Source organism: Chiloscyllium plagiosum, chromosome 1 (genome assembly GCF_004010195.1).
Source record: "Chiloscyllium plagiosum isolate BGI_BamShark_2017 chromosome 1, ASM401019v2, whole genome shotgun sequence".
NCBI classification, from domain to species: Eukaryota; Metazoa; Chordata; class Chondrichthyes; order Orectolobiformes; family Hemiscylliidae; genus Chiloscyllium; species Chiloscyllium plagiosum.
Genome location: NC_057710.1, coordinates 26,705,785 through 26,733,162, shown reverse-complemented (window position 1 = coordinate 26,733,162; position 27,378 = coordinate 26,705,785). Strand labels below are relative to the sequence as shown.

The following is a 27,378-nucleotide window of genomic DNA, read 5'->3' as shown; positions in this document are numbered from 1 at the left end:
GGATAGAGCGCATCCAACTAATCTGCATTGCTTATCTTGGGCAGACAGTGGTCTGTCAAGACCTGTCTCTCTGCCCTCCGTGCTTGTCCCCTTGACTTCATTGCTGTGCTGCTCGTGGCTATCACTTGCTCCTATAAACAGCCAATTACTGGCCCAAACAGATGTCAGAGGCTATGATCAAATAATTTAGCTGAAGTGAAGAGGCCTTAATACAGGTCAATTTCACTCGGTTAGACATGGTGTCTGGCTCAGGTTAGGGAGGGGTTTGTGAAGGTTGATGGTGGTGTGTAACAATAATAAGCATTATAGTTCAACAGCCACACATTTTTTTTATGATTAAGTACATGTTTAACTTACTAATCCTTAATGGCTAATGCTGGAAAATCTTTTTTCCAATACAGAGTACATTTCAGTTCAGTTTCATATATTTACAACCAGCAGCATACAATCTCTGCAAGCTGTGAATGACAGAAATCATAGAGTGAGTAAAGAATTTTAGTATGCTTGTTTCAGAATCTATAATCATGAATGTCACAGATTTAATTTTTTAAAGCTTGTTGTTCTTTACAAATATATTTGAACTTATTGCAACATAATATGATTTCACATCAACCAGAATTCTTAAATTAATCCATGTAGACAACAATCATTGGTTAGTTTAATTTTATGAAGCTGGCTTGAAATAAACAAATGACACCATTACCTTATGTGGTGTGCAGGTTGATTATAGCGTTAAGTTATTCAAGAAGTGACTGAGCCTATCCAAGCATCATCTTAAAGGGAATGACTCTTTTCCAATTAAGATCAACTCTTCTGGATTATGTCTAATTTTTTTCAGCTCTTTACCCTAATTAGAAAATGTTGCTCCACCAAAAAGCCCATTAATTTCAAAGTTGCTAAGGGCAATAGGTTAATGCCATTTCATCCTTGATAATGCTTTCCTGAGAGGACCCACTTTCTGTCTCCGGTAAATCTAAAATGCTGTTAACCAGATGTAATTCCACTTTAGTTTTGTCATTGCCCCTTTACTGGCTAATTTTCTTTTACCCTATTCCATGTAAATTACAAACTTCACCAATTACATTTCCAACCTTTTCAAACTTCGGAATCATCCTGAGTTTTATTTCCTCCAACATTTTATCTTTCCATTGCTGTAATTGTGACTTTTTTGTACACCATATCCAAGGAAAAAGAAGTATATTATTGGTCAAAAGTGTGATGAAATATTCTCCATGTGTCTGAATGAGAACTGAAAGATATCGGTATGAGTAAAAAAATGATATTGGGGAAATTGATGGGATTAAAGGCCAATAAGACCCCAGGCCTGATAATCTACATCCCAGTGTATTTAAGGAAGTGTCCCAAGAAAGAATGGATGTATTTGTGGTTATATTTTCAAGATTCTATAGACTGTAGAACAATCCTTATGGCTTGGAGGGTAGTTAATGTAGCATCACTATTTTAAAAAGGAGGTAAAGAGAAAACAAGGAATTGTAGACTGGTTAGCCTGACATTGACAGTGGGGAGAATGTTAGAGTCCATTATATCAATTTTAATAACAGAGCACTCAGAAAGCAGTGACCAGATTGGACAGAGACAGTACAGATTTACAAAAGGGAAATTATGCTTGACAAGTTGGCTGCAATTTTTCAAGAATGCAAACAGTGGAGTTGTAAGGGACAGCCAGTGAGTGGTGGTTTAATTGAACTTTCAGATAGCATTCAATAAGGTCTCACATAAGAGATTAACATGGAAAACTAAAGCAGATGGGGTTGGGGATACTGTACTGATATTAATAGAGAACTGGTCGACAGACAGATATCATAGAATCCCTACAGTGTGGAAACAGGCCATTAGGCCCAATAAGTCAACACCGCCCCTCCAAAGAGTATCCCACCAGACCCATTCCCCTACCCTATTGCTATACATATTGCCTGACTAATGCAGCTAGCCTACACATCCTTGAACACTATGGACCTAACCTGCACATCTTTGGATTGAGGGAGGAAATCGGAGCACCCAGAGGAAATCCACACAGACATGGGGAGAACGTCAAACTCCACATAGACAGTTGCCTGAGGCTGGAATTGAACCCGAATCCCTGGCACTGTGAGGTAGCAGTGCTAACCACCGAGCCACCATGCCACCTAGAGTAGGAATAAACTAAGAATATGAATAAATAGGTCTTTTCTCCAAGTGTCTAATGTGGTAATGCAAGAATCAGTGTATGGACCCAACTATTCACAATATATATTAATGATTTAGATGAGGGAACTCAATATAATATCTTTACATTTGCAAATGGCACAAAGAGATGGGATGGATGGTGACCTTTGAGTTTGAAGCAGAGATGCTTCAGTGTGATCTGGAGAAGTTGAGTGAACAAATGCATAGCAGCCGTAGTATAGCATGGATAAATGTGAGGTTGTCCACTCTGAAAGCAACAACAGGGCAGTAGACTATTATCCGAATGGTAAATAAAAACCGAAAGAACTATGGGTGCTGACATCTGAGGAAATGGCACTTGACCCGAAATATTAACTCTGACTTCTCTCTACTGATGCTGAGCTTTTCCAGCAATTTCTGTTTTTATTACCTGAATGGTGACAGGTTGGGAAAGGGAGAGGTACAAACAAAACTTAGGTCTCCTTGTGATAACTCCTGAAAATAACCATGTAGTGAAGGAAGTAAATTGTATGTTGGTCTTCATTGTGAGAGGATTTGAGTTTTTTTTAATTCATTCATGAATTTTGGGCATTACTGGCGCAAGTTGGCATTTATTGCCCATCTCTAATAGCTCAGAGGACTGTTAAGAGTCAATTACTTTGCTGTGGGTCTGGTGTCACATGTAGGCCAGCCCAGCTAATTTTTCTAGCTACACGACCATGGGTGGAAGAGTCAGAATTTTTTTATTCACTCGTGTGACATGAATGCTACTGCCTGGGCCAATATTTATTGCTCTTCCTTAGCTGCCCTTGAGAAAGTAGCCATGAGCTGCCTTCTGGAACTGCTGCAGTCCATCACGCCCTGAGGGGGAATTCCAGGATTTTGACCCAGTGACAGAGTAGGAACAGTGATAAATTTCCAAGTCCGGATTGTGAGTGGCTTGCAGGGGAACTTGCAGGTAGTGGTGTTCCCATGTATCTACTGCCCTGTCTTTCTAGATGGAAGTGATCGTGAGTTTGGAAGGTGCTGTCTGAGGACCTTTGGTGAATTTCTGCAGTGCATCTTGTAGATAGTACAGGCTGCTGCTATTGAGTGTCAGTGGTAGAGGCAGTGGATGTGTGTGAATCAAACAGGCTGCTTTGTCATGAATGGTACCAAGCTTCTTGAATGTGTTGAAGCTGCACCCATCCAGGCAAGTGGGGATATTCCATCCACACTCCTTGTGGATAATGGACAGGGTTTGGGGAGTCAGGAGGTTAGTTAGAAGCTACAGTATTCCTGGCCTCTGGCCTGCTCTTCTAGCCACAGTATCATATAGTAAGTCCAGTTGACTCTCTCCAGTTGGGGATACTGTACTGACATTGATAGAGAACTGGTCGACAGACAGGAGTCATAGAATCCCTACAGTGTGGAAACAGGTCATTAGGCCCAACAAGTCAACACCGCCCCTCCAAAGAGTATCCCACCCAGACCCATTCCCCTACTCTATTGCTCTACATTTCTCCTGACTGATGCACCGAGCTTACATATCCCTGAACACATACAATAAGTCCGGTTGAGTCTCTGATCAACAGTAACCCTCAGGATGTTGATAGTGGGGGATTCTATAATGGTAAACACCATTGAATTTTAAGGGGTGATATTTTGTGCGGCGCAAATGTCACTTGCCACTTTTCAGCCCAGGTCTTGTTTCAAGTGAACAGTATCCGAGGAGTCACAAATGCTGCTGAACATGTTGCAATCTTCAGCGACCATCCCCACTTTTGACCTTATGATGGAGTGAAGGTCATTGGTGAAGCAGCTTAAGATGGTTCAGCCTAGGACCCTATCCTAATGAATTCATGCAGAGATGACTGACCTCCAGCAACCATAACCATCTTCCTATATGCCAGGTATGACTCCAACCAGCAGAGAGTTTACCCATTGATTTCACTTTTGCTGGGGGTCCTTGATGCTACACTGCATCAAAGATGGCCTTGATATCAAGGAATGTTTCCCTCACCTTACCTCTGGAATTTATAGGGAAAGATGTTTCAGGGTCTCTTTCCTGGAGGACTGAGAATTGGATTACTTCCTATATCATAAGTAAGGATACATTGAGAAGCAACTTTGCAGCCTTACCAGGAATGTGCCACTGGAAGGGCAGATGCCACTGAGTTCAGAAACCACTGCTCAGTAGACAAGATATCTCTGCTCAGAGATAGTGAGATTGAGAGATGGCAGTGGGGTTGAATCCATCAGAATTAGAGGCACCATGCCCTATTAGTGAGGCTTGCATACTTACTGCTTCACGGTTGCATGGCCAAGTGTGAGCACTCCATGTTGAGACACTTGGGCAGTCACCAACCTGCCTCAGTAATGCCTATCTCTCCCCATGGCACTTCCAAATATCTACAGCTGCTGGTCTTTGGACACCCTTTTGATCCTGATGTCAGAGTCCTGAAGCTGGGAGATGATTCACCCAATGTGGCTGCAAATGCAGTTCAGAAGCTTTGCAAAGTATAATTCAATTCCTCATTCACCAAAACCTGTCCAGCATCTTGAAGAAATAAGTCAAGAGTGTGATGGAATAATCTCCACCTCTCTGGATGAATGCAACTCCAGAAATGTTGAAGAATCTTGACAGGACCCAGAAGAAAATAACCATGCTATTGCCACCCACACCGCTACCTTCAACTTTAATCCCCTCCATCACATCAATGTTTACCATCTACAAAGTTTCTCAGGAGAGTACCTTCCGAACCTATAACTTAAATACTTAAAGAAACAACTGTAACCTGTAAGTTTCCCTCAGAGTCACACACCACTCCTAACTTGTAACTTACCATCATTGAATGAAAATCCTGGAACTCCCTTTGTAACAGATCTGAGCATAGCCACAACACGTAGACTATAATAATTCAAGACAATGGCTCACATTAACCATTTGCTAGGAGTATAACAACAGGAGCAGAATGCTCTGCCATTCACAAAGGTTATGACTGGTCTGATTTCATGTCTGCCCCCACGTGACTCTGAGGAAAACTACACTAACAACAAATTTATCAATAGAAATCAGGCTTATAAATGACTTATAAATGGCTTGCTTACATTTGCTTACATTTTTTTAAAAGTTGACATTTCTGCTTCTGTCCTGATGAGTGTAAGATGTATCTACTTTCAGCCTCACGACCCTAGGTTATATCTGAAATCACAAGCTTTCGGAACATTGCCCCTTCACCAAGTGAAGTGAGAGAGAAGCAGGAAGGCACAGAATTTATAGGCAGATAGATCAAGGGCAGAGAGATCAAAAGATCATACAAATGGTGTGAGTGGAGTCGACAGGCTGAATAATAAGTCTCTGCAGGTGATCAAAAATGTCAGACGGTGTGAGTAAAGTGTCAACAGCTGAATAACAAGCAAAGGGATGACCTATAATCCATTAAATGAGGCAGAGAGATCATTACAAAAAATTAAAAATAAGCTGGTGTTGGAGACAAACCAAATGACTGGAATAACATGATAGATATAAGAGTCCTATACTGAATGTCTAACCAAAATAATAAGTAATCCAAAACCATACAAACTAATTAAGGTAGAGCGATCAGAACAATTTATCAAGGTGATGGTGTTAAAACAGGACAGTAAGGATGATTTTACAGATACAGAACAGTGTGGTGGGGTCCCATGTAACAATTTATCAAGGATAATTATTAATAGGAATTAAATGTTAGTGACACCCACATCCCATGAACAAATAAAAAATGGGAGAAAATGGATTTAGATTTTAGCATGATGAATTAACTCTCAGCTTCAATAATACAGAAGTTGCAATTGAAAGTGATATTCCAATTTGTCTGGGATAAATGAGAAAGAAAGAGATAATTCAGTCATTTTCTGTTTCACTGAATGAACATGCAGTGTATTGATAGACTCAAAGAATAAGTAATATTTACATTAAATGTTGCATTAATAGTGGTTTCCAGTTACAAATGTATGTTTCTTTGAACACTTTATTGAAAGCAATTAAAGATCTAAAGCCTTTTTTGCAACTTGCTACAATAATAAGAGATAGCTGATTTTATCTGAGATTACACACACATATAAATGGGAAAAAAAATCATGAGCCTTAGCTAAACAAACAGCAGAACTCCATTCTCCCCCTGGGCAGCTTCTCCATAATTAAAATCAATAAGATCTTCCTTGGAGGATCTCTTTAACCTCATTGGGCTACAGCATTTGAACAGGCAATTTCTAAACAAACAAATAGACTTCCAAATGTCTATAACATCAGAAAAGTCTTAAGGCAGCTTCATTTAGCCAGTTAAAAGTAAACCACATTCTGTAAATGTCCATGTTTGATCACTGTGTAGTGCAGGAAGCATCACAATTTTGTTCTAGTTTCTGAAGATGGCTGTAATTTTAATTTTATTGCCAGGTGTTTAAATGATTGAGAAATATCGTCCAGTCAAGGCTAGCACTTAAGCTTCTCTTCTTACTTCTCACAGGCTTTCAAATGTAATTTTCCGAAGATTGGCTGCCTATTCGAGGGGAAACCTGATTCTTAGCAGGCTGTAGAATCAGGGCCTGCAATAAAATGTCAGGATTGTTCACCAAGCTCTAGATGGAAGCTTAACTACTAGTGGCTGTTTTTAGCACATTGGTGTGAATTACTTGACTGGTGAAACTAAGCAGCAATTAGACACCTCAGCACTGAACGGAAATGAGAAATTTGCTGTTTGGCCTTCAGACGAGCAGACCCCTACAGGGAGCTGTACACATCTGCCATCCTCAAAGCCAAAGACCGATTGGCTTGTAATGACAGTCGCGAGCTGCATTAGAGCTCAGTTGTAACAAAGCTTATAATTGGACAAAGGAAACATCTGATCCAACCCTTTATGCTGGTTAAGATTAATTCACTTATAATGTTCTTTAGGCAGTCCAACCGCTATAGAAATACTATTGCAAATTTGACTTTCCCACCTCCCTGTCATGAAAATGATACATGTGTGAATATTCTATTTCATTCAGGCTTTATAAATTGAATGAGTCTTTCAGTGCATTTAATAACAGTTCCATAATTAAAACACAAGCTTGTCCCTGCTTTTCCAGGGACATGAAGCACTGCAGGTCATTCTCTTTTAAACAAGTTTGTTTAATATCTGAGAGTACTGAATTGAAGTAATTACAATGCTAGTTTTGCAATTTTCTCTCCTGAAGCTGCTGACTCATCCTGGGATACAATGCCACAAAAATACAACCACCAACTTATGCCCAACTGATCTCTTCATATGTCCTGTTTATACCCAGGCTAAACCTCTCTTCATCCAACGGCCACTTCTTTTTTTCTTTGAACAGGTTTACTGTTTGAATATAACTTCAATCGTAAGGGTTTATTTTAACTCTGACAATAATTTAGGCATTTGGCAGGGACAAGTGACAATGATGATGCAATATTGTTTGGAGGTGCCAGTGTTGGACTGAGGTGGACATACTTAAAAATCACACAAACCAGGTTATAGTCCAACAGGTTTATTTGGAAGCACTAGCGTTCGAGGCACTGCACCTTCAGCAGACGGTTGTGACAACCACCTGATGAAGAGGCAGTGCTCCGAAAGCTAGTGCTTCCAAATAAACCTGTTGGACTATAACCTGATGTGTGATTTTAAAAAATGCAACATTAGGCACAGGTCACTTTAACTCCCAGACATGGGAAACATTAGTCAATTACTCTGACTATCTTGGTGATGGATGGGAGGCCCAACGTGCTTACGGATATATTAAAGTTTTAATTCCAACAAGTGATTTTTTTTTAAAAAAGAGATTGCTCCAGTCAAAAAGTGACTGCAGGTGTAAATTCAGTGACTGTATGGTAGAGTCCTGTGTGGACTCTTGGGATCTCACATCTATAGAGAGTCAAGGAACCTTCAAAGAGCAAAGCTAAAAAGGAAGAGATGCCAAGATGCCCCTCCTCCCCTCAGCAGGAAGTCATCTCCTGCAGAAATGGCTGTGATTTACCTTTCCAGGGTATTAAAGCAAAGTTAAAAACTGATTGCAACCTCTTGACTGTCTGTACTTACAGCCTGATAGGCTAGTGAATGCGGACTAATGTGCTGCAATGGCCATACAATCGGTTCTGCTATAATGCGTGTTTCTTCAATGCCAATTGGCTTTAACGGAATTGAAGAATTTAGTTCATTATTTGTAGAACATGAACTTTCCTTAGGTGCATTGGCTATAACGTGATTCTGGCCCCATTAGTTTAAACGGTGCAGCTATTGTCTGCATTTCTTATAAAGCAAGTTTGAACGAGAATGGAACTATCCCATTATATCGGAACCAACTATATTTTAAATATAGCTATTAAACACTCCTGCACTGCAGGGTAAATTATGGGGAAAAAAAGACACTCTTACTCTAAGTGCTGCCATCTAGACACCATTGAAATTGAATGTCCACGATTGAATGGCGGAGCAGACTCAGTGGTCTAATTGGCCTAATTTCTGTGTTGGGGGCTTATGAAATAAACCAGGACAAACAAATTTCAATCTTGCAAAGCCAAGTATCTCAAAATCCACTGTTCAGCCATCAATATCAACTCTATAGCACCTTTGAAAGTAACAGAAATAACACCACACTATCTAATCTTAATGAGCAATTCAGAGACTGATTTGTAAATCTTTTTAACTTTAATCTTTTAGTAGACTCAGTATTATTTATTATTCGTAATCTGTACATGTATGTGACATTATTATTTCTTTTCACATTTCATGACAAATATACTCGCTCTTTTGTTAGCTCAAGAAAGTCTGGTCCAAATTAACCTTGTTGCAATCAACTGAGTAGAGTGGGCAAATAAAGAGGAGCCAGTTCACTGCTTCTCACTCAAAAGCTTAACAACGTGGCTATTGCACCTGGAACTGTAATCAACGGGGAAACCTTGCTTAGGACCTGGTCATGACACTGACCTCCTATGAAATAGAGGAGCCAACCCACCTGGACATAGTTCCTGCCACCATTCTTGAGATGTACAGAAAGGAAACATGTAGTTTACACAGCTGGGTAACATTCCTTGCTTATATCTGATTGTTGAGATGAGTCAAAGGGCTCTTCTCTACTGCGGATGTCCCAGAGAAGAAGCGAGGAGATACTTTTCATATTCACACTCAGCAACATCGTAAGGGCTTTTAGAGAGACCAGCACAGAGAGGATAAGTGTCAGCAGCCTTACTCCACTCCCTATATCACCTTCCCAATTAGGTTTAATGTTCTTAAATGCGTCAAGACTGAGGTCAACCCATTACTGATCCATATATTTCAACACCACCTCACCCTCTCTCACCACATACTTCCCCTCCACAACATCCATCAACATGCAATTAGAAAGTCACACCAAGGCACATCTCCTATTCGTCTGGACACAATCAATTCTTCATCTCCCCCCTTCTCAGCTCACACTTACATCACCCACTTCGTATCTCTGAAGGCTTACATTACACTGCGCCTCCTCCTTACTCACTGCACATCATACAAGCTGCAGTTTACATTTAACACTCCTCCATCATTCTGTTCTTTGTCTACTGCTATATGCACAAGTCCTACACATACCCACTCACTATCTCAATGTTTTCCACCCCTTTCTTTCTGCACAATAATACCATGAATAATACCAGGGAGAAGAACAGGAAGGGTGGAAGAATGCTCAACATTACGGAGGACCAATTGATACTTTATCATTCACTTCAGATATGTCCAGTCAGATAGCAGACATGTTTATCCTGTGTGCTGGGTAAGGCCCCTTACTTAAAGACTTCTTGGAGATCCAGAAGCCTCTGCTGTGCTGGGGATGAGACTGCAGTTCCACATTCCATTCATAACTGAAATGGAAGATTATCATCTGAAATCCAGACGCTAATGTTGATTTGAGACCCAATAAAAGATACTCAGTTTCTTCTGTGACACTATCTTGGTCAAAGTTGACTTACCTTGAGCAAATCAATTTATGTTTCTTTCTTTATTAATAGATGTATTTCTAAATTTTGCAAGTAGTCCCACAAGAATCAAAGATGGATTCCAGATGCAGGTAAGACTGGGGTTTTGTGATGGAAAGGATGACAGATCATAGGAAGGAAGATGGTTGATGAGCTTTCTATGCTAAAGGGGTTTGAGGAGGGGCAAAGCATATCATATGGTGGCTCAGCGGTTAGCAGTGCTTGCATAAGTGCTGATATTACATAATGTTGCAAAATGTAAAATAGTCTGCTGGAGGCATGAGCAGCAGCCCCAATGAATCTTCTCATCAACTTGAGTGATCTTCCTTGTTGGCTGACTTCCAACAAGGGTTGGCCAGGGTTTAACTGGCCATTAATCAGCTAGTTAAAGGCCTCAGTAAGTCTAATGGTGGGTGGACAAGGAGGAATGTCAGCCACCCCTACATATTATGGGGAGTGGACTAGGATTGTCAGGAAGGCAGTGAACTACTTACCCAGCACACTTTATCAAGTGAAGGGGGAAAGGCACAAAATCCATCCCATAGTCCACAGCTGATCACAAACATAGAGCTAACTTTTCATTGTGATTAAGGTCTAAAGAAAAGGTCATTCGTTTGACAAGAATCTAGAACATAAATAAATTTGAATAAATGCATCTGTAATTTAAGTCTGTCCAAGAGAAAGGCTGTATTAGTGAGTACAGTGGGTTCTTTCTTGATTATATGTTTTTGGAGATAAGTCTCTTGATCAAACTTAAAATATAAGCCATAGCTTTTAATTTATCCTGGTGCAGTCTTTTGCAGGGGAATAAGACGGTATTATTTTCTGGGTCTGTAGATTGTGAAGGAGCAAAAATGGCCTTTGCAGTGATGTGTACTTCTTGTCAGATGTGAGAGTTTAAAGAGAGTTTAAGGGTTACTGCAGATTATATCTGCCATAAATGCTGTTGGATGCGAATCTTATCAGATCGAATGGATCAGTTGGAGAGACAGATAGAAACGATGAGGAATTTGCAACAGCAACAGTATGTTATTACTGGCAGTTATAGGAAGGGGGGAAAGTCTCAGATACAGTCACATAGATGGGTTAATTCCAGGAAGGGTAAGAGAGGTAGGCACCTAGTGCAGGAGTCTTCTGTGTATATACCCATTTCAAACAGGTATGCTGTTTTGGAAAATGGATTCTCAGGGGAACATAGCACAAACAGCCAAGTTTCTGGTTTGAGACTGACTCTAATGCAATGAGGGTATGTCGGCTTCCAAGAGATCAACTGTGTTAGGGGATTCTGTAGTCCGAGGTACAGACAGACGTTTCTATGGCCAACAGAGAAAAAGCAGAATGGTGTGTTGTTTCCCTGGTGCCAGAATCAAGGATGCCTCGGAGAGGGTGCAGAATGTTCTCATGGGGGAGAGGGGCCAGCAAGAGGTCATTGTCCACATTGGAACCAACTAAATAGGAAAGGAAAAGGTTGAGATTCTGAAGGGAGATTACACAGAGTTAGGCAGAAATTTAAAAAGGAGGTCTTCAAAGGTAGTAATATCTGGATTATTCCCAGTGCTGCGAGCTAGTGAGGGCAGGAATAGGAGGATAGAGCAGATGAATGCATGGCTGAGGAGCTGGTGTATGGGAGAAGGATTCACATTTTTGGATCATTGGAATCTCTTTTGGGGTAGAAGTGACCTGTATAAGAAGGATGGATTGCACCTAAATTGGAAGTGGACTAATATACTGGCAGGGAAATTTGCTACAGCTGCTCGGGAGGATTTAAACTAGTAAGGTGGGGGGGGGGGGGGATCCCAGGGAGATAGTGAGGAAAGGGATCAATCTGAGACTGGCACAGTTGAGAACAGAAGTGAGTCAAACAGTCAGGTGAGGCAGAGACAAGGTAGGACTAATAAATTAAACTGCATTTATTTCAATGCAAGAGGCCTAACAGAGAAGGCAGATGAACTCAGGGCCTGGTTAGGAACATGGGACTGGGATATAATAGCAATTACGGAAACATGGCTCAGGGATGGGCAGGACTGGCAGCTTAATGTTCCAGGATACAAATGGTACAGGAAGGTAAGAAAGGGAGGCAAGAGAGGAGGGGGAGTGGCATTTTTGATAAGGGATAACATTACAGCTGTGCTGAGGGAGGATATTCCCAGAAGTTCATCCAGGGAAGTTATTTGGGTGGAACGGAGAAATAAGAGAGGGATGATCACCTTATTGGGATTGTATTATAGACCCCCAAATAGTCAGAGGGAAATTGAAAACAAACTTGTAAAGAGATCTCAGCTATCTGTAAGAATAACAGGGTGGTTATGGTAGGGGATTTTAACTTTCCAAACATCGACTGGGACTGCCATAGTGTTAAAGGTTTAGATGAAGAGGAATTTCTTAAGTGCGCACGAGACAATTTTCTGATTCAGTATGTGGATGTACCTACTAGAGAAGGTGCAAAACTTAACCTACTCTTGGGAAATAAGGCAGGGCAGGTGACTGAGGTGTCAGTGGGGGAGTTGTTTGGGGCCAGCGACCATAGTTCTATTCGTTTTAAAATAGTGATGGAAAAGGATAGACCAGATCTAAAAATTGAGGTTCAAAATTGGAGAAAGACCAATTTTGACGGTATTAGGCAAGAACTTTCGAAAGCTGATTGGGGGCATATGTTCACAGGTAAAGGGACGGCTGGAAAATGGGAAGCCTTCAGAAATGAGATAACGAGAATCCAGAGAAAGTATATTCCTGTCAGGGTGAAAGGGAGTGCTGGATGACTAAAGAAATTTGAGGGTTTGGTTAAGAAAAAGAAGGAAGCATATGTCAAGTATAGACAGGATAGATCGAGTGAATCCTTAGAAGAGTATAAAGGAAGTAGGAGTATCAGGAGGGCAAAAAGGGGACATGCAAAAGCTTTAGCAAATAGAATTAAGGAGAATCCAAAGAGTTTTTGCAAATATATTAAGGACAAAAGGGTAACGAGGGAGAAAATAGGACCCCTCAAAGATCAGCAAGGCGGCCTTTGTGTGGAGCCGCAGAAAATAGGGGAGATACTAAATGAATATTTTGCATCAGTATTTACTGTGGAAAATGATATGGAAGATATAGACTGTAGGGAAACAGATGGTGACATCTTGCAAAATGTCCAGATGACAGAGGAGGAAGTGCTGGATGTCTTGAAACAGGTAAAGGTGGATAAATCCCCAGGACCTGATCAGGTGTACCCGAGAACTCTGTGGGAAGCTAGGGAAGCGAGTGCAGGGCCTCTTGCTGAGATATTTGTATCATCGATAGTCACAGATGAGGTGCCGGAAGACGTGGTGTCACTGTTTAAGAAGGGTGGTAAAGACAAGCCAGGGAACTATAGACCGGTGAGCCTGACCTCAGTGGTGGACAAGTTGTTGGAGGGAATCCTGAGGGACCTGATACACATACATTTGAAAAGGAAAGGACTGATTAGGGATAGTCAACATGGCTTTGTGCGTGGGAAATCGTGTCTCACAAACTTGATTGGGTTTTTTGAAGAAGTAACAAAGAAGATTGATGAGGGCAGAGCAGTAGATGTGATCTATATGGACTTCATTAAGGCGTTCGACAAGGTTCCCCATGGGAGACTGATTAGCAAGCTTAGATCTCATGGAATACAGGGAGGACTAGCCATTTGGAGACAGAACTGGCTCAAAGGGTGATGGTGGAGGGTTGTTTTTCAGACTGGAGGCCTGTGACAGTGGAGTGCCACAAGGATCGGTGCTGGGTCCTCTACATTTTGTCAGTTACATAAATGATTTGAATGCAAGCATAAGAGGTACAGTTAGTAAGTTTGCAGATGACACCAAAATTGGAGGTGTAGTGGACAGCGAAGAGGGTTGCCTCAAATTACAACAGGATCTGGACTAGATGGGCCAATGGGCTGAGAAGTGGCAGATGGAGTTTAATTCAGATAAATGTGAGGTGCTGCATTTTGGGAAAGCAAATCTTAGCAGGACTTATATACTTAATGGTAAGGTCCTAGGGAGTGTTGTCAAACAATGAGACCTTGGACTGCAGGTTCATAGCTCCTTGAAAGTGGAGTCACAGGTAGACAGGATAGTGAAGGCGGCGTTTGGTATGCTTTCCTTTATTGGTCAGAGTATTGAGTACAGGAGTTGGGAGGTCATGTTGCGGCTGTACAGGACATTGGTTAGGCCACTGTTGGACTATTGCGTGCAATTCTGGTCTGATGTTGTGAAACTTGAAAGGATTCAGAAAATATTTACAAGGATGTTGCCAGGATTGGAGGATTTGAGCTGTCGGGAGAGGCTGAACAGGCTGGAGCCTGTTTTCCCTGGAGCGTCAGAGGCTGCGGGGTGACCTTATAGAGGTTTACAAAATTATGAGGGGCATGGATAGGATAAATAGACAAAGTCTTTTCCCTGGGGTTGGGGAGTCCAGAACTAGAGGGCATAGGTTTAGGGTGAGAGGGGAAATATATAAAAGAGACCTAAGGGGCAACATTTTCACGCAGAGGGTGGTACATGTATGGAATGAGCTGCCAGAGGATGTGGTGGAGGCTGGTACAATTGCAACATTTAAGAGGCATTTGGATGGGTATATGAATAGGAAGGGTTTGCAGGGATATGGGCCGGGTGCTGGCAGGTGGGACTAGATTGGGTTGGGATATCTGGTCAGCATGGACAGGTTGGACCAAAGGTTTGTTTCTATGCTGTACATCTCAATGACTCAATGACTCTAAGCTTTTCCAAACTACAAAAGGAATGATAACAAATAATGAGGCATGTTATCTTTCTCGGCTACAGATCTCCTCAATGCCATGGGACCCTTCCATTCTAAAACCATAAGCAATCGAGAGGCTGAAATACATTCTAATTAATTTCACTGGCACTAAACTCTCCCAATATTAATAAAAATGTCTCATAAATGTCCCTGTATTGTCTTAACTGCTATCTTAAATATCAAATGAAGTCCTCCAAGTGATGTTTTATGGGTTGATATTGTAAGAATATAGTAGATATTTTAGGATACCACTATGACAAAGCTTCAGGAATTATAAACGTTTTCTTATATTGCTAAAATGCAAATTGTTATTGTGAAGGAATTCAAAATTCAACAGTTTAGTATTTTTGCAATATCTTACTCATCGAATAAAAGTTCTCAGCAAAACATCAGTATTATAGCAATAACACCAGTCCCATCACTAAGCGCTGCAAAATAATGTGCAATTGATTGCAGCATTTTACCTTTTACCCAGAGCTCGTGACACAACAGTACAACTGTCTACAATTCAGCACCAAGCTTGAAACTTGAAAGTCCAAGTCCTGAGTGAGTGACCCCATATTGTCTTCTCTGTTATGAATATAATCTACTTCCGACTCTGTAAGGTTACCCAATTCTGCTCCTGCCTCATCATATCTTTTGTAAAAACTTCCATTTGTGCCATCGTAACTGACAGGCTTGACGATTCCAGTGCCTTGCTGAATGATTTTCCACCTTCCGGTCTTCATAAAATTATCCAAAACTCTGCTTACAAGTGCTCAAGTCCCCATGTTCACAGAATTACTGAAGTGCTGAAGAAGGCTATTCAGGCCATAATGCCTTTACCGGATCGGTTACCTAATGCCATTCTCTTGCCTTTTCCCTGAACCCCTTCATACTATTTCTAACTAAACAATCATCCAATGCCCTCTTGAATGTCTCAATTAAACCTGTCTTGCCTATATTTTCAGGCAGTGCATTTCTTACCCTAATTACACATTGTGTGGAAACGTTTTCTTTTCTCACATCACCATTACATCCTTTGCACATCACTTCAAATCTTTGCCCTCTCATTCTTTTTTTTTTCTTTTATGAGTAGGAACAGCTACTCCCCACCTACTCTATCCAGCCCACTCATGTTTTTCAAAAACTTCATCAAATCTCCTCTCAGCCCTCTTCTCTCCAAAGAGAACACTCCCAACCTCTTCAATCTATTGGATTTAGTGTTGTACAATGAGGCAGACTTGATAACGGAGCTTAAGATGAAGGAACCCTCAGGAGGCAGTGATCATAATATAATTGAATTTACTCTGCAATTTGAGAAGGAGAAAATAGAATCAGAGATAAGGTATTACAGTTGAATAAAGGCAGCTACAGAGGCATAAGGGAGGAGCTGGCTAGAATGGACTGGGAGAGGAGGCTAGCAGGAAAGACAGTGGAACAACAACAGCAACGGTTTCTGGGAGTAATTCAAGAGACACAGCAGAGATTTGTCTCGAGGAAAAAGAAGCATGGTACAGGGAGGATGAGGCAGTAGGAAACCAGAGGATTGGCACGTTTACAAAGGCCAACAGAGGTCAACAAAGAAAAAGAAATAAGGAGGGATAAGATTAAATATAATATTAAGCTCGCCAGAAATATAAAGGGAGACTGTAAGATATATAAGATATATAAAGGGAAAAAGAGAGGCAAAAGTGAACATTGAGCTGCTGGAAATTGATGCTGGAGAGATAGTAATGGGGAACAAGTGAATGACTGAGGAACTGAACGATTACTTTGCGTCAATTTTCACAGTGGAAGATACGAGTAAGATCCAAAAAAATTCAAGAAAGTGAGGGGTCAGAACTGACTATGGTGGCCATCACCAAGAAGAAAGTGCTAGAAAAACTGAATGGCCTGAAAGTGGATACATCACCTGGACCAGATGGACTACACCCCAGATTTCTAAGGAAGATAGCTGAAGACATAGCAGAGACGTTAGTGGTGATCTTTCAGGAATCGCTAGAATCAGGAAGGGTGCCAGAGGACTGTAAAATCATTAACATGGTGCCCTGTTTAGAAAGGGTATAAGGAAAGACATGGAAATTTACATACCAATTAGCCTAACCTCAGTCATGAGTAAGATCCTAGAATCCATCGTGAAGGATGACATTTCTGAATACTTGGAAGTGTATGGTAAAATAGGGCAAAGTCAGCATAGTTTCATCAAGGGGAGGTCATGCCTGACAAATCTGCTAGACTTCTTTGAGGAGGTAACGAGTAGGTTAGACCAAGGAGAATCAATGAATGCTATCTACCTGGACTTCAAGGATGCCTTTGTTAAGGAACCAAACAGGAGGCTATGAGTAAGACAAGGGGTGATGGTGTCAGAGGAAAGGTGCTAGCATGGATAGAGGCTTGGCTGGCTGGCAGAAAGGAGAGAGTGGGGATATCAGGATGGCAGTCAATGACAAGTGGTGTTCCGCAAGGCTCAGTGTTGGGACCACAACCTTTCACTTTATACATTAATGATCTAGATGAAGGAACTGAAGGCACTCTGGCTAAATTTGGAGATGATACAAAGATGGGTAGAGCGACAGGTAGCATTGAGGAGGCAGTGAGGCTGCAGAAGGATTTGGACAGGTGAGGTCAGTGTGTAAAGAAGTGGTAGCTGGAGTATAACGTGCAAAAGTGTGAGGTAATGCATTTTGGTAGGAAGAATAGAGAAATGGACTATTTTCTAAATGGGGACAAAATTCAGAAGTTTGAAGTGCAAAGAGACTTTGGCATTCTAGTCCAGGATTCTTTCAAGGTAAACTTGGAGGTTAGGAAGGTAAATGCAATGATGACATTTATTTTGAGAGGACTTGAATACAAAAGCAGGGTGTACATCTGAGTCTCTATAAGGTTCTGGTTAGATCACATTTAGAGTATTGTGTATAGTTTTGGGCCTCATTTCTCAGGAAGGATGTACTGGCCTGGATCGTGTTCAGAGAGGTTCACAAGAATGGTCCCAGGAATGAAAGGTTTAATATAATGGGAACACTTGAGGGCTCTGGGTTAATACTCAATGGAGTTTAGAAGGATGAGGGGGTTATCCAATTGAAACATACAGAAAACTGAATGGTCTGGACCAAGTAGATATTGGGAAGATGTTTCCATTAGTAGAAAAGATTAGGATCTGAGAGCATTGCCTTAGACTAAAGGGAAGACCTTTTAGAATGGAGATATGGAGACACTTCTTCAGCCAGAGAGTGGTGAATATATGGAATTCGTTATCACAAAAGGCTGTGGAGGCCAGGTCATTGAGTATGTTTAGGACAGAGATAGATAGGATCCTGAGTATCAAGGGGATCAAGGGTTTTCGGGAGAAAGTGGGAGAATAGGTTTGAGAAACTTATCAGCCATGGTGAAGCAGACTTGATGGGCTGAATGGCCTAATTTCTGCTTCTCTGCCTTCTGTGTTATGGTCTTATCCTTATAATCTTCTTATTCCTGCAACCACTCTAGTAAATCACACTTGCATGCTTTCCACCATATTCACATCTTTCCCTATAATTTCTTTTAGTTCATTCATGGGACTATGTCATCACTGGCTCAGCCAGCATTTATTAGGCAGTTAAAAGACAATCATATTGCTGTGGGTCTACAATTACATGCAGGCCAGACCAGGTAAGGACAGCAGTTTCCTTCCCTATTTGTGAACCAGATGGGTTTTTCGTGACAATGGATTCATGGTCATCATTAGACTCTTAATGCAAAATCTGTATTGAAATCAAATTCCACCATCCATGGGACTCGAATTCAGGTCCCTAGAATATTACCTGGGTCTCTGGAATAACAGTCCAGTGATAATATCACTCATCCATTACCTCGCCACAAATGTTTAACTTCCTTCTGTCTTTTTAACCATCTCTGGCCCTGCAGCACTCCACGATTCTCTATTCCTTCAATTATGCCGTCTTGTAATTTTCCACCCCCACCCTCTATCCCATCCTTCGTCGTTGTCCCACCAGCAATTTAAGCAGCGACCCCTCAAATTACCCAGCCTAATTTTTTCTCCTGCATTTAAGGGCTAAATTTTACGGAAAAGTGGGGCTGAAAAGTCAAGACACCAGTTAAGGGTTATTTTGCAAGTTCACCAGTGGCTTACTGGTAGCAATGTGGGGGACCCTAAGAGTGAATGGCCTCATGAGGAGATTGTGAGATGATAGCCAAGTCTCTGAAGCCCCAACAACTCCTCCTGGTAATATGTATAAGTGTCACTGTGGGGTGCTCTTTTAAAGCCAGCATTTTATTTTCTTACTTCACACATGCAGAGATTGCCAGTTAACGGTCGATTTGTTGACCATTTTAAGCTGTGGGCCTGTGGGAAACTGGTTGATGCTGGACAAACTCATTTCACAGGCTGTTTCTATAAAAGAAAGACATTCATTTTATATAGCACCTCTCACAACCTTAGGTCATCATAAAGCACTTTACAACTAGTGAATTATGTTTGAAGTGTAGTCACTGTTAGTCTGGAAAGCACGGCAGCCAATTCACATGTCAGCCAGCTCCTACAAATAACAGTGAGATTAAGCACAGTTTCTCTATTTTAGTGATATTGGCTGAGGGATAAATATTGATCAGGACACCTTGGATAACTCCCCCATTCGTCTTCTAACTAATGCCATTGGAGATTTTATGTCCATCTGATGGAGACTTGCAATTCTCCCTGACAGAATTCTGAGCTAGTTTTGAACACAGTTCCAGGATGGAGGCCAGGCTAGTCTGGAATCTTCTTCTGTCACCTGTTCCTTGTAAAATAAATTCATATGAACTTACACTTCCGGACACTGACAGAATGAACAGAGGAGCAAAAACGTTTTACCTTGGGGAGCGTCCAACCAAAGCTGCATTTAAACTCCAATTATTTTCAAAAACAATAGATTGGTCCTCCAAAGGGTTTTGATCTGGGTTTACCAAGGTGGAATCTTTCAAGTTCGAAGAGAAGAGGGTTCTCATGTGAATTGTGGCAGAATTAGACAGGAAGTTGAGATCAGGTACATCATGACATTGGGATTGTCTCGCTCCCATTTTTTGTACATCATTTTCACTAGTGGCATGGTGCAATTCTCACAATTGATGGTGACTTACGTTCATAACATTTTTTATTGATAACCCAACTCACCTTCTTAATATTCAGCAACTCAACAAACCAGCTGAACGTCGAGAAACAGAAACCCGAGTGGGTAACTGGCAGATTCAGCTTGCAGCTTGCTCCAAACAGTCTCCATGTTGGACAGTGGGCACCAACAACTGAGAGCACGCCCCATGGGCCCAAACCATACATATCCCACAAACATTGACATTGGCATCTGGCATGTGGTAGCCTCTAAGAATGCCCTCATGGCACATATCCAATCCATGGATGCTATTGCCCATTAATGTTGCATCTTGGTCTGCACCAGCATCTGCAGCAAGGAGACTGTGTGCTCAGGGGCACACGCCCAGCTCACGGACTGGGCACAGCTACACCTCTGCACTCTTTTCTTGTTGTCATAACGCTCACTCACTCTGAATCTACTTGGATGCTGACAGCATCCCTGCCATCATTCAAAGATGGCTGATGTAGAGTCATAGAGTTCTACAATGCAGAAACACATTCAGTCCAACTCATCCATGATGATCAGACATCCAAAATTAATCTAGTCCAGTTTGCCAACATTTGGCCCACATCTCTCTAAACCCTTCCTATTCATGTACTCATCCAAATGTCTTTAAATGTTGAAATTGTACCAGCATCCACCAGTTCCTTTGGCAGCTCATTCCATACACAAACCACGCTCTGAATGAAAAAATTGTTCCTTTTAATTCTTTCCTGTCTCACCCTAAACCTATGCCCTCTAGTTTTGGACTCCCCTATCCTTGGAAAAAGACCTGTCTATTCACCTTATCAATGCCCCTCATGATTTTATAAATCTCTATGAGGTCACCCCTCAGCCACCAACGCTCCAGGGGAAATAGCCTGTGGTCCTGATAACATCCGTGCAAATCTGTTCCCACTGGGACCTTTGATTATTCTCTTACATGATCATTCCTTAATTTAAAAAAAAGATAAGAAAGAGCAGTAATGGGAATATCAACATACGGAAAATAATTACAGACATATGCTCAAAGAATACTCTTGAATTATTCTCTTGTTTTAAATAAATTCAAAGACTTCTTGAACTGGTGCCTAATACTTACACTTCTTTATGTAATTCTATAAAGCTTGCGATAGTTAGTTATAGAGTTATAGAGTCATAGAGATGTACAGCGCGGAAACAGACCCTTCGGTCCAACTCGTCCATACCGACCAGATATCCCAACCCAATCTAGTCCCACCTGCCAGCACCCGGCCCATATCCCTCCAAACCCTTCCTATTCATATACCCATCCAGATGCCTTTTAAATGTTGCAATTGTACTAGCCTCCCCCACTTCCTCTGGCAGCTCATTCCATACGTGTACTACCCTCTGCATGAAAATGTTGCCCCTTAGGTCTCTTTTATATCTTTCCCCTCTCACCCTAAACCTATGCCCTCTAGTTCTGGACTCCCCCACCCCATGGAAAAGACTTTGTCTGTTTATCCTATCCATGCCCCTCATAATTTTGTAAACCTCTATATCACTCTCCATTTTTATTCCCACAATAGATAAGGGAGTCAGATTTAAATGTCATTATTATCAATATTCAACTTTCGTAATTTAACTTTAATAGTTGAGACATTCCTTCCTTAAAAATGGCCTTACAAAGGACACTACTGAACTAAAATAAGTGCTGTGATCACTTGACATGCTCAGGCAACCCACGTGTATGTACAAAACCAGTTATCTTTGAAATAACCTTTCAATCAAGAGGCACTGAAACTCAGACAGGCATTAAGTATTTGCATCTCTTCTTTGCATCTCACACTTGCACAATAACTGCAGACATGAAACAATACAGCAAAGGAACGGGCCACTCAGCCCACAATGTTGTGCCAAATATGACACCAAATTAAGTTAATCTTTCCTGCCTGCCTTTGGTCACACTTTGAGAGTTAAAAGGTTGCCTACAACTCTCTAGCTTAAAGTAAAATATTGACACAGACACCAGAATCTGCAAAGGAACAGATATCAACAGCAACCTTTGAGGAAAAAGAGAAAGAACATGGACTGATAACAGCAAGGATGCTGGAGGCCCTTCCCTTTTCCCCTCTCTCTATCAATAACTGGACTGTTGAAAAAGCAACTGAGTATGCTTGCTGTCAGGTTTCACTATTTTCATAGTAGTCAGTAATAAAATTGCACTCTCTTATACTCAAGACCTATGAAACCATAAGAAATAGGAGCATGAGTAGGCCATTTGACTCCTCAAGCCTGGTCTGCCATTCAATGGAATCATGGCTGATGTAACATTCATCATGTCCACTTTCCTGCCCATTCCCTGTAATGTTTGATTTCCCTACTGATCAAGAATGTCTATCTCAGCCTTAAATATACAAAAAGACTCTGCCCTCACAGCTCTCTGTGGTAAGGAGTTCCAAATACTCACAACACTCTAAGAGAAGAAATTCCTCCCCATCTCAGTCTTAGGTTGGTGCCCCTTTATTCTGAGACTGTGCTGTCTGGTCGTAGACTCTCCCATGAGGGGAAACATCCTCTCAGCAATTACACTCTCAAGAATCCTGTATGTTTCAAAGAGATCACCTCTCATTCTTCTAAAATCAAATGACTGGTGCTCCAACCTGTTTAATATTTGTTCAAAAAGCATCCAAGGTCTCCCTAGGTCATCCAAGTGAACCTTCTCTGAATTGCCTCCAATGAAGTGACATATTTCCTTAAATAGAACATAGAACATACAGCACAGGAATGGGTCCTTCGGCCCATGATGTTCTGCTGAATATGATGCCAAATGAAACTAATCCATTATGCCTGCCATTGGTTCATTTCTCTCCATTCCTTGCATAATAATGTGCTTATCTAAAAGTCCCTTAAATGCCCCTCTTGTACCTGCCTCCACTACCACCCCTGGTAGTGTGTTCCACACTCCTACTCTCTGTGTAAAAACCTTGCCCCTCACATCTCTTTTGAACATTCCCCTTTTAACTTTAAATGCATGCCCTATAGTATTTGACATTTCAATTCAAGGAAAAAGATTCTGACCGTCAACCATATCTACGCATCTCATAATTTTAGAGACTTCTATCACCTCTCCCCTCAGCCACCACTACTCAAGACAAGACAACCCAAGTTTTACTAGACTCTCCTTATAACTCATACCCTCTAATTCAGGCAGAATCATGGTAAACCTCTTCTGCACCCTCTCCAAAGGTTCCATATCTTTCCTGTAATGTGGCAACCAGGATTAGATTAGATCACTTACAGTGTTGAAACAGGCCCTTCGGCCCAACAAGTCCACACCAACCCGCCGAAGAGCAACCCACCCAGACCCAATTCACCTAACCTGCACATGTTTTGGACTGTGGGAGGAAACCGGAGCACCCGGAGGAAACCCACATGACATGGGGAGAACGTGCAAACTCCACACAGACAGTTGCCTGAGACAGGAATTGAACCCGGGTCTCTGGTGCTGTGAGGCAGCAGTGCTAACCACTGTGCCACCGTGCCGCCCCGTACACAATACTCTAAGTGTGATCTAACCAAAGTCTTATAAAGCTGCAACATGACATCCTGACTCTCGTACTCAATTCCCCAACCAATAAAGCATGCCAAACACCTTCTTTACCACCCCATCTATTTGTATGGCCACTTTCAGGGAGCTATGGGTTTGAACCCCAAGATCCGTCTGTACATTAAAGCTGCCAGGGTCCTGCCATTAACTGCATACTTTTCCTTAACTTTTGATCTCTCAAAGTGCAGCACCTCACACTTACCCAGAATAAACTCCATCTGCCATTTCTCCGCCCATATCTGCAACTGATCTATGTCCCGCTATATCCTTTGACAACCTTGTTTACTATCCAAAGCTCCACCAATCTTTGTATCATCTGCAAACTTACTAATCCACCCATTTACATTTTCATCCAAATCATTGGTATATATCACAAACATCAGAGATCCCAGTAAAGATCCCTGTGGAACACCATTAGTCATTAGGACGTACAATGTGAAAAAAACCCTTCCGCTTCTCTCTGTCTTCAATGGGTAAGTCAATTCTGAATCCATGGAGCTAAAACTGTTCAGAGTACTCCAGATGTGGTCTCACCAGCTGTGATTTGCACTTGTCTCTCCTTCATGTTTTATCTGCTTAATAAAATTTAATTGAAGTATAATAGCAACATAGTGGGAAAGAAAAAAAACAAAAATATTTGTTGTGACTAACAAAGAAAGGATTGAAAAGAGGGGAACTATGATCCCTGCTCACCTGTTCATTACACAGTGTGAACACTGAGGACTAACTCACAGACCACTGTCCAGATCTGAAGAAGGGTCACATAGACCCAAAATATTAACTCTGCTTTTTCTCCACAGATACTGCCAGAGCTGCTGAATTTCTCCAGCAATTTCTGTTTTTGACACAGATCACTGTTCTCCTCAAATCTAGATTAAAATTAGGTGAATATAAAAGCAATGTCAGATTTAAATTATTTGCTTCATGCAAAAGTTAAGTATACACTCTGCTGGGCCTACTCAGATCTACCTCTTAGACTTGGTGCAGAATTTTACTGGCCCCTAGTTAGTGGGAGTAAAAATCTGAATTGAATTCATTTCTCATTAGATAATGCACCACCAAACATTTCTTGTTTAATGAGCTGTACAGAACATAGAAGACTATTTATACCATTCGGGCCCCTCCGAATGAACCAATCTATGAAACCGTCAATATTTTGTTTTATCCGGGCAATTTCCTTAAAGGAGCCTGGGGTCAAGGACATCACAGCCACCAGCATCATAACATCTTCTCATGAAAAGATTTCCCCTTCATCCTACTGCTCTAGGCCAGTTACGTTTTAATCTTTTTCCAAACCTGTCTGAGGATAACTTTGTGTTTAGGAGTCCACAGTTCACAACCAGAGCATTGCAGAGGTTTTAAGACATTTTTAATGAAGAGCAAAGTCTGAACAATCATTTAATTCTGTCTCTTAATTTGTTTTAAAGAAAGTGAATTCGGGTGAAGAACATAGTTGAGAACAAATATAGAAATTGCTGGAAAATCTCATCTGGTCTGGCAGCAATTCTGGAGAGAAATCAGAGTTAAAGTTTCAGGTCCAGTGACCCTTCTTCAGAACTCCAGTTCTGAAACTTCTGTTTTTGTTTCAGATTTCCAGCATCCACAATTATTTTGTTTTTTTTTAGAAACAAATACGCTCGTTCACTTCAGTGTCTATTGCCTTGTCAATTAGAATAAATGCTCCCCTGCTAAGAGACAAACATAATTGGCCAAAACCTCAAAAGACCTTGCAGCTCTGGTATGATTATAATTAGAGTTCCTCTTTTAAAATCTTATGCCATGATAAACTGTAACATATTTATAACCTAATAATTACCTTGGTAAATACATATTACACTCTGATGAGGCCAGATACTGTAATAAATTAACATTCCAGACAATTAAAATTAACAATATGTGCCATTAAAATGAATCTAAACAATGCAAAAGCATGTAATTGTCTATTACTCAAGAGAAGCAAAGGTCAATTAATTTCGTTTTCTCCCTTGGATACAATTATCGTCAGTAGATTGGACTTAATTTACAGATAAAAAGGTTAAAATGGAATTGGTTTGATTCCCACCATGTTTATCAGTGTAATAAGCATTAATTTATTAAACATTATAAGAATCACAATACATATAAATAAAGCCAATGGATTTAAGACTTTTATGGAAAAATTGATAGACTTGCAAATGTATCAGAGGTAGGAAGATTAATGAATCAACTCAAAACATTTACTGCACAAAGTAAGAGCTCATGGCGTAGGGGGTTACATATTACCCTCCATAGAGAATTGGTTTCCTCACAAGAAACAGAGAGTAGACATGAGAAAGCAGCCATTTTATCACTGGCAGGATGGAACAAGTGGTGTGTCACAGCAATCATTGTTTAGATCTCAAAGATTTACAATTTGTAACAAAGACTTCGATGATGGGACCAAATGTATGGTTGCTAAATTTGCTGATGGCACAAAGATAGATGGAAAATAAGTTGTGAAGAATTCAAACGGAGTCTGCCAAAAACTATAGATAGGCTAACCTGGTAGACAACAGTTTGGCAGTTGGAGTACAATGTGAGAAACGTGAACTTGTCCATTTTACAAGACAAACTGAAAAGCAGCACATTATTTAAATGAGAGAGATTACAGGACTCTTAGAAGCAGAGGGATCAGTACTTTCTGGAAAATGAATAATGAAGATAGTGAAAAGTAAGGTCCCCATAGTCCTACCACACCATAAGGCTGATCTCTCATTAGAGAGAGACAATTGGCAGTGATTTGACCCAAAGGTTTGATTTGATTTATTGTAGTCACGTGTACCTATTTCTTTGCAGGCAGTACAGGCAGATCACAGTAAGCATGGATGTATGGATCATAGGATATAGACAGAGTAAAGTGTACAAGTTATGCTGTACAGGAGTGTGCAAAGCAAGATCAATATTAACAAGATCAAGATTATTTGAAGTTGGAGAGTCTATTCATCAGTCTAACAACAGCAGGGAAAAAGCTGCTGGTGCATGTGTTCACGTTTCTGTATGATGGAAGAGGCTGTGGGAGAACTTGAGTGGGAGGGATCTTTGATGATGTTGGCAACTTTTCCAAGGCAGTGAGATGTGTAAATGGAATCCATGGATGGGAGGTTGGTTTCCTTGATAGTCAGGTTTGTGCACACACTATTCTGTAATTTCTTTCGGCCCTGGGTAGAGTAGTTGCCATACCAGGCTATTATGCACCTGGACAGTATGCTCTGTACGGTACATCTGTCAAAGTTGTTGACCTCATGGACATGCCGAATTTCCTGAGCCACCTACAGAAGAAAAAGCTTCATTGTGCCTTCTTAACCGTTGCGTCTACATGGGAAGTCCAGGACAGATTGTCGGTTATTATCACTCTGAGGAACTTGTGGCTCTCAACCCTGTCAACCTCTGCTCCGTTGATACTGATGGAGCCATGTTCTCCTCCTTTCTTTCTGACATTGAGAGAGTGGTTGTTCTCATTTTACCATCACACCAAACCCTCTATTCTCCTTTCTGTATTCTGACTCAACATTGTTTGATATCCAGATTCTGGATCAGTGGTGCTGGAAGAGCACAGCAATTTAGGCAGCATCCAACGAGCAGTGAAATCGACGTTTCGGGCAAAAGCCCTTCATCAGGAATACAGGCAGAGAGCCTGAAGCGTGGAGAGATAAGCTAGAGGAGGGTGGGGGTGGGCAGAGAGTAGCATAGAGTACAATGGGTGAGTGAGGGAGGAGATGAAGTTAATAGGTCAGGGAGGAGAGGGTGGAGTGGATAGGTGGAAAAGGAGCTAGGCAGGTCGGACAAGTCCGGACAAGTCAAGGGGACAGTGC

General features: G+C 41.2%; 1 long non-coding RNA gene across 1 annotated transcript in view; it reads left to right on the top strand.

The window, feature by feature from the left end:
* Positions 1-398: 398 nt before the first annotated feature.
* LOC122555314 overlaps positions 399-27,378 on the top strand; it is a 44,565-nt gene continuing 17,585 nt past the window's right edge. The window contains exons 1-2 of the long non-coding RNA XR_006313229.1: positions 399-481; positions 10,169-10,227. This is a non-coding gene — a long non-coding RNA (uncharacterized LOC122555314). The remainder of the gene's footprint in view (positions 482-10,168; positions 10,228-27,378) is intronic.